Source organism: Pituophis catenifer, unplaced genomic scaffold, assembly GCF_029215685.1.
Source record: "Pituophis catenifer annectens isolate HBS135680 unplaced genomic scaffold, rPitCat1.0.hap2 SCAF_3, whole genome shotgun sequence".
Lineage (NCBI taxonomy): Eukaryota > Metazoa > Chordata > Lepidosauria > Squamata > Colubridae > Pituophis > Pituophis catenifer.
In genome coordinates, this window is record NW_027256883.1 from 179,103,589 (window position 1) to 179,117,924 (window position 14,336).

The window sequence follows — 14,336 nt, forward strand, 5'->3', positions numbered from 1 at the left end:
TCAGGGGGGCTCGGTTTCTGAAGCCCCTTCCCTCTGCTGCTGACAAATAGATGATGAACCACTGATGCTACATTTGCAATTTGGAGAAGTGCCTGTTTCCCCCTCACCTGGTGTCTAAATAATGGTCACTGATTTAGAAATGGTCATTGGAGATCAGACATGCGACTCCTTCCAATAAATCAGAGGGTTGATCCTGTTTTGCCCAGTTAGGATTGAAAGCAGTGCTTCTGCTTTCAGACAGGGTGCTTTCCCAGTGCTGGGGATGGAACAGGGACTTTCTACAAACAAAGCATCTGTTCTCGAATGGGAAAAGAGACTGCACATCTCGACACCATTTCACCTTGACTCCTCTTTTTCCAAAAATTGCAACTAGAAAAACAGTCCAAGAAAATAAGCATTCACAAAAATTCCTTCAGGAAGGGGAAGCCAGAGATGGGATTCATGTCAGCCGGCTCAAGTTTGCAGTTCTTTCTGAAGCATATCTACTGAGTATCTCTGAGCCTTCGCTGGTGCCTGACAAAAATACAGGGAGGATACATTCAGATTGTGGTTGCTTAATAGCTTTTAAGGGTCAGAGCAGGCATCAATCAGCAACAAGAACAGGGAATGTAATCAGGTATTTATTGCCAAGATAACCACTTATATACATCATCAGAAAAAGAAAATGTAGTTCCAGAAAGGATGGTAGAAAGCACAAATATTGCATTTTAAAGGTCCTCACTTTTTTTCCCCTTTGACTATTGTAAATCTTACTGGCAAGAGGTACTGTATTGTCCCCATGATATATCAGATCACCTTGTCATTAGAAAACGTGGTAACAAGTCCTAAATCTTTTCTATAATGAGCTGCTACATTGCCACAGCAACAGCTCTTTTTGCTCTGAAAGGGAATAGTTGAGGCAAGCTGACACTCAATTAGAAGATGCCCCACTCACATGGGAAGATCACATTGAATGTGATTACAAAAACATTGCAGTCAAAACAACTAAATTGGCTCAGCAGCCAAAAGCTGATAGTGCTGTAAGATGACACAAGTGATACTGAGCTCTGGTTTTCATTCCCTTCGTGGCAGTTGCAGGGAGAAGAGGGGGAAGAGGTGGCAAAGGATGACACATGCATCATGATCTCCTTATATCATTATGTTAATGAAGTGAGTTAAGTATTTGTGTTATGCATTACACAAGCGCTAAGTTGTATCTTTGTATGATTCCATGATGTTACATGTTTTCAACATATCAACCCAACCATGGCAACAATCTAATTATTTAAACTCTGCAAAACAATGAATGAATCCTAATCAGTGACTTCACACTATAATTTCCCAACATATCCTGTAGCGATTCAATTATGGTTGGAATTCAGGCAACAACTGGAATCACATCTCCATTATTTATGATTATTTCCTCATAAATTGTATTCCTAGGGAACACTCATGCCCATAGTTCTAAAAATACTGTTGACTCTCCATCCATCCAGGCTTCCTGCTGAAGGCTTATTCCATCCTCAGATGCACAGAGAAAAGTGATTAAGATAACCTGCTATTTGAAAAGGGGAACCTATTATCCTGCAAATCCTGAGAAACTAATAAATTTTTCTTTTTGACACAAGCTAACCAAATATGATTTGAAGGAAGATCACCTGAGGCAAGGCAATCCAGACTTAGTGGTGGGATTCAAGGAATTTAACAATCGGTTCTCTGCCCTAATGATTTCTTCCAACAACCAGTTTGCCAACTGCTCAGAAAGTTAACAACCGGTTCTCCCGAAGTGGTGCGAACTGGCTGAATCCCACCACTGGACTTAGTACTTAAAATACAAATGTCCAGTACTATATCTTGCACATGCATGTGTACATGCATAAAATGATTTGTGTCCTTTTTCTGAAAGAATCCATGGATGTCAAAACATTTTTTAGCAAAAAAAATGGACAAGAGAAAGAGAGCAAGACCAAAGGAAGCCTATTTTCTGGTTTTCCTCATCAGCAAAATGCAAGTTGTACTTGTTTCATTTCCATTGCTGATTAAATAATTCTTGACATTCATTTGAGGTGTACAACCAGGTGGGGGTGAGGGCACATTTAGCCAATCAGGCTACAGTAGGTTTCATAATTGCAAATTGGCTTCTGGATAGGGCTTGTCATATCTCTTGATTGGGACCAGTGTTTTCTGTCTCCCACCACCACCTCTAGATTTGTTGTTGGAAGAAAAGGATAGATACTATATATTTTTTTGTGTTTTTAAAATGTATTAAGCCTCTGTTAAGGTTTGTTTCATAGTTTTTGTGACATAGTTTTTGCTACTGTTTTTCAGCTGTTGGGACTGGAGAAGACTCTGAGAACCACTGGACTTTACACATTGGCCTTTCAACCCCAGCTTCAATAAAAGTGCATTATAGATAATATTAAGGTAGAAAGGAGTATAGGTAGTCCTATGCTTACAACCATTCATTCGAAGTTACAATGGCTCTGAAAAAAAGTGATTTATTTATTTATTTATTTATTTATTTATTTATTTATTTATTTATTTATTTATTTACAAATATTTATATGCCGCCCTTCTCCCTAAGGGCTCAGGGCGGCGAACACAGGTTAAAAACATACAATAATAAAAGAAGCCCAATTAAAACCAAATTAAAACAGAGACAAATAAATAATAAAACCCAGGAATCAGAAGCAACCCATTTGTTGAAACAGCCAAGTCTTTAGGCCTCGACGGAAGGAACGGAGGTCAGGCACCATCTGAAGCTCGGTGGGTAATTCATTCCAGAGGGCAGGAGCGCCCACAGAGAACACTCTACCCCTGGACCTCGCCAGCCGACATTGACTGGTCGACGGTACCCTGAGGAGGGCAGCCCTGTGAGACCGGACAGGATGATGGGAGGCGGGTAGGAGATGGTCCTGCAAATACCCCGGACCTAAGCCATGTAGGGCTTTAAAAGTAAGTACCAGCATCTTGAAGCGGATCCGGAGGACCATTGGTAACCAGTGCAGCTCACGTAGGAGAGGTATTACACAGGAGTAACGAGGAACTCCTGTAACAACCCGCCGGCAGTATTCTGGACCAGCTGGAGCCTCTGGGTGCACCTCAAGGGCAGCCCCATGTAGAGGGAGTTGCAGTAATCCAAGCGCAGGATTACTTATGACAGGTTTCAACACTTATGATTGTTGCATCAGCTCCATGATCATGTGATCAAAATTCAGTTGCTTGGCAACTGGCACATATTTATGATAGTTGCAGAGTCCTGGGATCAACATTCCAAATTGGCTTCCAACAAGCAAAGTCAATGAGGGAAGCCAGATGTGTTTAATGACCACAAGGTCACTTCACAACTGTAGTGATTCCCTTAACAACCATGGCAGAAAGGTCATAAAATCAGGTGGGAATTCGTTAGCCACCACGCTTAGCAACATGAAATTCTGGTTCCGATTGTGGTTGTAAGTTGAGAATTGTCTGTATCGGGAGATATAGAGGAAGCCTAGTCCCCTTAACTTTTTCTGCTTCTGCTCATAACATTTCCCCCCCAGAAGATTACTAGCAAGAGCACAATTTGCTTAACATCCTAAGGAATCTGGAGGCCCAACTAGACTTAATCAAGACCTATTTTCATCTACCCTGATAATCAAAGCATTAGGTGAATTCATGTCCCAGATGTTATTTTCAGCAATTTTATTGTATGAATTGATTATCCAATGTGGTTCCCAGCAAATCTTCCCTGTCAGTGATGAAGCTGCAGGGGTCTGGTTCAGGAACTCCTGTGAACCAGCCAGATTTCCCTTTCGCAATATATTCCTTGCTGTTACCTCCCTTATTTTTCTTTCCTGCATTTAATTTTCTTATCCAATAAACCTGAGTGACTGGTTGGTTTGGAAGCAATCTCCCATCCCTTGGGCGGAAAAGGAGGGGGATTTCTCTTGTTGTTGACAGTTGAATGCAGACGGTTAACATAGCATTACTTTAATGAAAGGTTCCTGCCTGCAATTAACCTGGGAAATAATAAATCAGTCAAAAGCCCTTCTCCTCCATTTTTAACCAGCTTTTCTTTGTAATCGGCTTTTAGCAACATTTCATGAATGCAGAAAAATCAGTGCCTTTGTAAGAATCCTTCAGAATGCTGCTCCCAGGCAAGAGAATAGTAAACATCTTGTGCCATCATGTGCCCACCATTAGCAGCACTGAAACAACAGATCCTGGATTTAAGGTCTTAATCCAGGAAGTTTGAAAGTCATTGCCATAGAATATAGCTGATGCTCTAGCTGAGATCTTAGCAGATCTTTCAAAGGAACTAGACCATTGTATGGACAAATAGGAACAGCTACAGACTGTATAGACAGTTTTAGGGACAAAAAGCTTCATTCTTCAGGGATTAGCTATAATAACACCAATTCAGAGAAACAACTATCTCTGTTCCTTGTTATTTTATCAGATGGTCTGATAGATCCTCCCTCCTTATGGAGGCCATCAAACCAATTAAGAAAGAACTGTTTTTGGGGTGGATGTATCATTTAGACCCACCTGAAAAGCCTATTTCCACCACAGTAAGAACCATAAAGTGCTAAGTGCTATAATTATTTTTAAATAAATAATCCAAAATGTAAACAAATAAGAAAAGTCACCTAAGTGAGTTGGCAGCATTCCATTGGTCCCATAGTGTCTATTAAGGGTATATTGAAATATTCCAAACATTAACCTAATTCCTACCAAAATTTGCATTTTGCTAGCTTAAAAGATTGGTGGATTAAGTGAATTGGTGTTGAATTGTGAATCAAATTTATGCAATATTATTTGTGCAATTTGCAGTTGTTATTAAATTCTCTGTGGCAGCTCCCGCCCTCTGGAATGATTTGCCCTCGGAGATAAGAAGGATATCAGATCTCCGGGTCTTTCGCCGTGCCCTGAAAACTTTTCTTTTCCATCAAGCAGGGCTGGCGTGAAACCCCCCCCCCACACTTTTTTTAGTTTTTTAGGTTTTTTTAGTTGTTTAGCTTTTAATCTGTCAATAGGTTTTAATTTGAATTGTTTTAAATTTAGGTCAAAGTATATAATTCTTTTAATAATTTTAAATTTTGTATTGTTATGTGTTTTAGTTCTGGCTGTGCACTGCCCTGAGTCCACTAGGAGAAGGGTGATATACAAATTGAATAAAATAAATAAATAAATAAATAAAAATAAATTATATTAATAACATTTTATACAATATATTTTTCTCATAGATAACAACTCATTCATAGTTAAGTATAATTAGGGTAAGGCTTCATTATTTATGCTTGAGTCTATTTCTCAAGAAGTTCAAAATAAGAATAAACCAGTAATACACAACATGCAGAATAGCCAGATTCCTTTCCTAGTATTTCTTGTTGAATCAAGGATAGATGAAATATGGTACACCTATTTTATTGAATTGCAACTCCTATCAGTGGCTCCTGGTGTAAATTCCATGGTGTACAGTTGGCCATATGTGGCCCGTTCTATTGCTAAATGGCCAGACAGTAGGCTATGATAGAAGCTGCAGAGAACAGTTAACAGTACAGTTGTGGATCACACCAACTATTTGATTTAAGATAAGGTTACAAAAGATATCCATGTAACAATTCATGTCGCAATCTCAATCCTACAATGGCGCAGAATCTCTAACACTTTTGCTGGTTGGCACATTTGCAGTTTTGATAACATGGTGTGTGAATTTTCACAAGAAATCTACTGGGAAAGTTTAACTATTTCTATAATGATTATCATGGGAGACATAACTAGATCACATTTACTGCCCCTGGAGTATAGATCAGTTTTGCACTCCTGGCAAAAGGTGCCTACTGAAGATCCCGTCAGTCAAGGAATTTTGGCTGGCAGTGTCTAGAAGAACAATCTTTTCTACCATGTTCCCCACTATTTGGAATATCTCACCACCAGAGTTGAGATCCATTCCCACCCTTCTGACCTTTAAGAAGGGCCTCTTCCAATTGGCATGGATGATGCAGAAGCCATAGGCTGGAGGTGGTTAGTGTAGCAACAGAGAAAGCATTTCCTCTGCTCCACTCTGAGCTTTGCTTAGTTTACATTTAATCCTTTGCAATCGGTTTGGTTTTATATTTAGAATTGTTTTTATATTTCTATTTGTACCATGTTGTAAACTGCCCAGAGTCACAGCATATAAATTTAATAAATAAATAAGTAACACATTTTATTAAAAGGCATATGTTTTCCTGAACCGTAGTTCACTGCATCAGATACGTGGTATGATGAAACCAATGAAGGATTTGAAAAGGAGATGGAGAGGGTAGAGAAGAAAAGTTACACAGATGCAGTTACATATGAGGTAGATGACAAGTGCATCATTAAGTAGCAATTATAATATATTAAAACTTGTCCTTTTAAGACCTTCTGAGACAGTCTAAAATCTTTTGAAATATGTGAGTTAGGCCTCTATGGTGCTGGTATAATTTTGTTATTCTAGTGTGAATGAGAGTTTATGGCCTAATTTGGGGAAAAGGGTACAATATGCTGTATAATGCCTTTGTTTTTGTTTTTTCTTTACAGTAGACGTAACTGAAGTTATGGTGCTTCTAGAACAACAGCATAGCAAACCTATGATACATATTATGATAATAGCTTTTAATTCACATTTCATGTATATATATAAAAGCATAATGACTGTTTTCCGGTATTTGGAATCTTAGTCAAAATTCTGAATCTAGTTTAATTTAGTTTAGTTTAGTCCTATTTAAGTTTCCCAACTTGAACCTTGTTATATCCATGGTGAAAAGATGCATTTTTCTGCTTATGAAAAATGGTCATAAATTCTAAAAAAATTAGGCCTGGCAACATCAATTGAAAAATGCATACAGTAAGAAATCTTTCATTTTAGAGTTATTTCTTAGCATAGCCTTCTTTAGCTTATTGCTCTCTAAACATATTGGATTTTGGTTCACAGCCAAAGTGCCATTTGAAAACCAATCTATCTTTGAGGTCCCTAGCACAAGCTGAGGTTGAAGCAAACCTAACATGTTAATAAAACTGAGTATGAAAAATGCTAATTGCAAAAAATATTTCTTGAAACGATGGATAGTTTTGATAGCTGCCACCTATTTCTATCTATTTGTCCAGCATTAGCTCAGCAGAGACATTTCCATGTGACCAAGTAGAAATTGGCTAGGCATCTCTCTTTACCGCTGTAGACTTCAGAATGCAGAGAGTAGATGAAGTGGTATAAATTTGTGTTTTGTGTTTTCTAGTAGCCCAATTTGTGCTTCCTCCCAGCTGACCAATAAAAGAATCCAAAAAATACAATTCAGTCAGAGTCTGCCTCAGGCTCATTTCCAGAATACAGACTGACAACCCCAACCAGCTAAATAGTTGTTATAAAAGGATAATTGTGAAGCTGCCATTGTTCTGTTGCATTTTTTTTAAAGGGGAGGATTGTGGAAATACTTGCAGCCAAACACTTTTCCCAATAGCTGTAATTGGGAAAATAAAGTTGTCTATTGCTGTAATGCTTCAATAGAGAAATGGGGTCTAAAGTAGCAATCTCTGCCTTCAGAGAGTCACCATTAACATGAACCTGAAGGTTTCTTGTAGGAGGGCAAGGAAGAGTTTTGGAACAAATCAACCCCCTTGCTATTACTACCACAGGTCCCATCCTATCCATGCTGCAATTGAGCAAAATTATCCCTACCAAATGGGGGGTTTTTCAGGCCAGCTACTTTTACAGGTGAAGAAAAGGGAAAATGGAATTTTTGCTAGTTGCAGACCCAGCTCTCTTTGCTTCAGTTGTTCTGCTTGTCAAAATCTTTGCAAGGATATGTAGGGACAAAACTGCCCTGAACAATCCCAGCAGCAGTTTAAAACAGAATCACTGAAGTGATACACATATAGACAAACAAGCAAACCAAAGCCCCAGAAGGATGCCTTTGGGGAGGAATCTGCAAAGTTGTTGAGAACTTTACACTTTAAGAAATTATAACTACAATGCTTAATCAACTGAACAATAGAAAGTGGAGTAATTCCAGACCTCTTGTTAGTGGGAAAATCACAATCTCTGTTGGCCTTCATCAGAGCCATGATGGTGCAGTGGGTACAATGCAATATTGTAGGCTAACTCTGCCCACAGCCAGGAATTCAATCCTGATTGGCTCAAGGTTGACTCAGCCTCTTATCTCTCCAAGGTCAGTAAAATGAAGACCCAGATTGTTGAGGGTGATATGTTGACATTTGTAAATTGCTCAGAGAGTGTTGGTAAAGCATTAGGGAGCAGTATATAAATCTAAGTTCTATTGCTGTTGCTATCATGGGAGATGGAGAGATCAGATACGCTACAGTTGTGTTGAAAATAAAACAGCTCAACCATAGGCGCCTGCAGGGATCAAAAGCCATGGAAGATAATTTCAATATATGATTAATGTGGCAAGATTATTATATGCCCAGAGATAGAAAGAGTCAACACAATCCAGTGTGGAGGAATGGTTGGTGAAATTGGCAGATCTTGCTGAGATGGTTAAATTACCATCTTTGATTAGAGAAAAAACACTATCTACATTTATTGGTGACTGGAAGCCTCTTATACACTTGTTGCATAAAAAATGGGGGGAGGAATGAACTTGTGATTTATGGTTTGATGAGAAAGATTAAAATATATTGTACTTATAGCTAGTGTGAAGAATATCAGAAGCCACATATATACAGTATTCAAATTTCAATAAAAATACATAACCAACTATAGGGATGGCGACAGTGGTGGCTTAATCATGCAGTTGTGACCACTATCTTGACTTTTGGAAAATCTTCCATGCCCTGAAGATGCTTCTGATCCCAGGTACTAAATGTAGATGTTAGTGTGGGAATACAGAACTCTGGAACAGATTCAAGAATAATGAAGGACTTTTAAGGTTCCTGTGCTTCTTAAAGAATAAAAATAAATGCACAAAACAGGACAGAGGGTGATAGATTAAGATACATAAAAAATGACTAAGACACAAACCTATTGGCTCTACTATTTGCCAAGCCACAGTCACGGAGAACTGCTAATTAAATATGTAGCTGATCAATTAACCCTCCATACTTATTCTGATGTGATATGGTTACAAGAGAGCAAAGCAGCTGACTCAAAGTCAGGCATCTCTTCTTAACCGGCCAAGGCAAAAGATTTTAGAAACAGAAATGAAGCTGTTAAAAAGAGCCTTGGTGGTGCAGCAGACTAAAGTGCTGTTAACTAGCACCAGCTGCCTGCAATTACTGCAAGTTCAAATCTCACCAGGCTCAAGGTTGACTCAGCCTTCCATCCTTTCGAGGTAGGTAAAATGAGGACCCAGATTGTGGGGGCAATAAACTGACTTTATATTAAAAAAAAAAAAGAACACCGCTTAGGGGGGCCGAAAGCCTTACTAAGCAGGTATATACAAAAGTATGAAGGCTATTGCTTAATGCATTGTAAGCCGCCCTGAGTCTCCGGAGAAGGGCGTCATATAAATCGAACCAATCAATCAATAAATAAATCAATAAATCAATCAATAAATAAATAAATAAATAATGAAGGGATACAGTCAAACTGGGAAATAAGAAAGTAAACAGAGTAAACAGCAATGTTTTTTGTTTAACATACAGGATACATAGATTAAAGTTTTTAGATTGGCTTTTTCTGAACTGTGGTATGGGTCCGCTAAAACCTAATATTTTCTTTGGAGATTCATTTCTCCAACTACATGAGCCATGGTGGCACAGTGGCTAGAATGCATGCTACTTCTGCTGATTGCCGGCTGCCAACACTTTGGCAGTTCGAATCTCACCGTCTCAAGGTTGACTCAGCCTTCCATCCTTCCGAGGTTGGTAAAATGAGGACCTAGTTTGTTGGGGGCAATATGCTGACTCTGTAAACTGCTTAAAGAGGGCTGTGAGGCACTGTGAAGCAGTATATAAGTCTAAGTGCTATTGCATAAAATACATAATACATGATTTGAAGTAACTTGTCAAATCTACCAGAAGCATTATACTTAACTATGTAATCTTAAAACTATTTACAAATTCTATACTGTAATCTGGTTCCTATGTTTCTGAGTTTCTTACTCATCTTCAGTACCAAAAGACTCAAGATGGAAACAAAAGGTGGTTAAATGCATTTTTGACCCCCTGCAATGTTTTAATATACAGTATGTAATTCTACTGAAATCATTTTTTTATTTATTCGTCACATTTCTCTACCCTCCACCTCAAAAGGTATGCCGCTGAAGTGAAATTATTTCTTTATTTTGAGTAAATAAGTGAAACCGTGTTCTGCCTCAAACTTTTTAACCATGCAGTCTAAGTACTCTGTTGTTTGTTTGCATGGAAGGGTTTAATTAGCAAGCCACTTACCTGTTTCAAGGAGGGCACTCACTAACTCCCTGGGGGGGCAGAGCATAGGTAATATTTAACTTTATCTCTGTTCTGTTTCTGGTACTTTAGCCTGGCAATAAGCAATGTAAAACAACTATGTGTGTGTGGTGTGTTTACACAAGTTGTACTTCTGACCGAAGTAAAACTCGAGGTCATATAATCTGCTGCTTTTATGCTGTCTATTCATAAAGCAGTGCACTGCTACTGCTACTTAGTCCTCTGCTACTTAGTCCTCTAGAGCAAAAATTTAAAAAGTACCATGCTTTGCGACCCTAAGGCACAATAGGGACACACCAGAACCGATGCTCTTTAGTTTTGCTTCCTCTCCAGATAGCCTCTACCTTTACAGATCTCAAGATAGCAATTGATAAAAGAGCATTCATATTACAAAATATGTCACAGAGCATGGCTACGCTTTAAGATATTTCCCACCTTTTCCTGTACGGCTTAGAAATTCTTGGGGTTTCACTTCCAACACATCTCAAGGCTGCCAGCTTGTGGAAGGCTCTCTTAATTGCAGTTCTGGAGACAGATGCCATCCACCATGCAGGTTCTCAGAACAAAATTTTATTATATGACTCCTCTTCCTCAGTTCATTTATCTCTGCTCTGTGTTTCTTATCCAAGGACCAAGGACTTTCTCAGGGCTCCAGGACCATCTGAAATAAGGCTCCTTAAATCATGGAATCCCATGGGTGGAATCCCCTCCACAGGGGATGTCCTTCCAGGGACAAACATCAAAATGTATGGAATATTCCAGTATATTGCCATAATTACTTTAATATCAACAATAAGATCTCTTCTGCCACTCTTTTGTTTAGACTGCAATATTGATTTTCTTTTCATCGTCTTGTTTTAATTATCTATTTATTTACTGCCAGCTATCCTGGTAGTTTTAATGAAATCTGGCCTAGATATTGCTTAAATAAATTAATGAAATTTGTTTTATGAAAAAAATAGACCTTGCATGATTTTCTCTTTCATGTTCCTCCTGTGTCCCTTTCCACTCCTTTTCCTTTCTCTATCTCTTCTTCCTTCTCCTTCAAGTCCTTCTTCTATCACTGACTGACATACACACATTTTCTTCAACAGGGTGTCATCAGTACATTTATATCAATGTTGAACTAGCTTGACTTGAAACTATCCAAGTGAGACCAACCAGAAGAACTAGATTCATGGCACATTGGAATGCTGAGGAGCATCACTTCATCACTTACTGACTAATACATTGTACAAATAGGAAATCTGCTGCTCTGCTCTTTTGGGGAATAGTAAGATTGTGTGATAAGATATACATTTTATATCATATCCCAACAAGATGGGGAAATACCCAATCTTTTTATTTGTAGGTATGAGTCAAAAAATGAGCCAGTAAGTTTCAGAACTATACAGTAGAACATTTCATTTTAAAAAATATTTGCATCCTGCTGCTAATACCTCAAGGTAATCAAATTAGGGGCTTTCTGATTTATTTTCAGATAAACATACTGTCATATCAAACAATTCTGCAATCTTTCTTCCCTCTTTTTTATTAAGTGGCATTCCATGTATTACTTGTCCATTAGATGTTAATCTTTTCCAAAATGACCAATTTATAATGAAAGAAAACCAGGGGTTTTTTTTTGTTAATAGAAAACTCCTTGCACAAATCTTGCACACTGTTTTCTAAAAGTTGCATAGGAGATGCAGTACAACTGAGACAGTGGTGAAATCCAATTTTTTTTACTACCAGTACTGTGGGCATGGCTTGGTGGGCGTGGTGTGGCTTGGTAGGTGTGGCAGGGGAAGGATACTGCAAAATCTCCATTCCCACCCCACTCCAGGGGAAGGATGCTGCAAAATCCCCATTCCCTACCCACTCCTGGGGGAAGGATATTGCAAAATCTCCATTCCCACCCCACTCTGGGGCCAGCCAGATTTGCTGGTTATCCGAACTGCTCAAAATTTCTGCCACTGGTTCTCCAGAACCTGCTGGATTTCACCCCTGAACTGAGAGCAATCCAAGGAAAAAAGGGTTAGTTTTTTTCCCCAACATGCACAAGAAATGTAGCGTTTCTATAATATGTGCACAAGAAATGTAGCATTTGTATAATAAATATGATATACAAATACTGCTTTCATACCATATGCTGAGTAGGCTGGCAGAGAACAATTTGGTTCCTGTAGGATGAATGAAATCCATTTGTTCTCATCACAAAGTAAGCAAACAAAAAATATGATGGGATAGTAGAGGAAATGTTGGCATACTAGATGGGACCCAATTGCCTTCTGATAATGGCTTATTTGTGTTTGGCCAAATCATGGACCCCAAAGGCATTGGTCATACTGAAAACAGTTCAAAGTCCTTCTAATCATAACTTATTTGGACTAAATAGGCTGTTGAGCATAACTGAAACAATTATCCAAATTAATTTAAAAAGTAGAAGGAAATTGGAAAGAAAAAGGTAGTAGAGCCATTCTGCAGTAATAGAGTGAAAAGAAAAATAGAGGGAGGCGAAAAAAACATGCTGGGGTGAGGGAGAAGCTCCTGGATGAGAAAATGCTAGAGACAAGAGGGGTATGTGTGACAAAAACAGCAGAGTGGATTCCAGCAATTGGAGAGGTGGTTCCCAAGGGCATCTTGCCTACATTCACTTTAACCTTTGACAATACAGCTGGGCTTCACCCCACCACAACCACCACCACTTTTTCTGATATCTGTCATTGGCTGGAAAGTATCCTAGCTGTTCTTCTCAGGAAGATTTTTTTTGCTCAGTTTAGAAGATAATCTTCCATGATTTTCTACTCTAGGTCTGCAAGACAAGCAGAAGATTCTAAGACTCTGCTCTGAGACATGAAAAAGGACCACCATGAAGATAGAGCTTATGTATGCTTCCCCATGGTCTTCTTTGTTGTTCTGTGTGTCTTAAAGGGTCACTGTAAACCAGCTTTTTTCAAGCTTGGCAACTTTAAAGCTAGTTCAGAATTCTGGGGTTTGAAATCCACACATCTTAAGTTGCTGAGTTTGTAAAATGCTGCTATAAAGTCTCTGATAGCATCCCTTGAGCTCCACGTCTTAAGTACATGTATTTAAAATAAATGCATGTTCTTTCCAAATTTATTTGCACCATCATTTCATTTTCTCGTGTCTCATTCTTGGAATTACAACTTCCAGAATTCTAAGACGGCTTGGCTAAAATGAAAGTTTGAATAGTAGCAAATTTTCTAATTCCATTAGTTGGAAATACAGTGCAAACAGAAGAGAATAATATGCCTTGTAAACCAGAGTAACTACTGGCACATGTTATACTGGCATTCCTGCTGAATGAGGTACAAGCATTTTTTTTCCACAAGGTACAAAGAACTCTGTGAACTTAGTTACTGGTAAACTTCAGCCCAATAGGCAAAGCTGATCTACTGTGGTTTGTGGCAAAGTGCCCAGATGAAGTAAAAGCTGCGTAGGACCAATTAAGAGCAAACTCTCTCTCTATCTAGGCCTCAAAATGATCTGCTCCGAGACTAGAAAGCTTTGTTTACTAAGCAAGACATGCAATAATAAAAGGTGTAAATTGGCACAGGACTTCTTCACCCAGATATAAAATGAAAGCTGCAACTGGCTCAGCTTTGAAGACCCCAGAGGTCATCGTGTTATACTGGTGCTATGTGAGCAGAGCTGGCTCCCAGTTTCTTTCCAGGTGCAATTCAAAGTGCTGGTTATAGCAATAGCACTTAGACTTATATACCGCTTCACAGTGCTTTACAGCCCTCTCTAAGCGGTTTACTGGGTCAGCATATTACCCTCAACAATTTGGATCCTCATTCTACCCACCTTGGAAGGATGGATTGGTGAGTCAACCTTGAGCTGGTGAGATTTGAACTGTCAAATTGCAGGCAGCTGGCAGGCAGCAGAAGTAGCCTGCAGTACTGCACTCTAACCACTCATAGGTTGGTTATGGGTTATCATCTTTAAAGTCAGATAAGGTGGGTGCACTTCAAGTCATT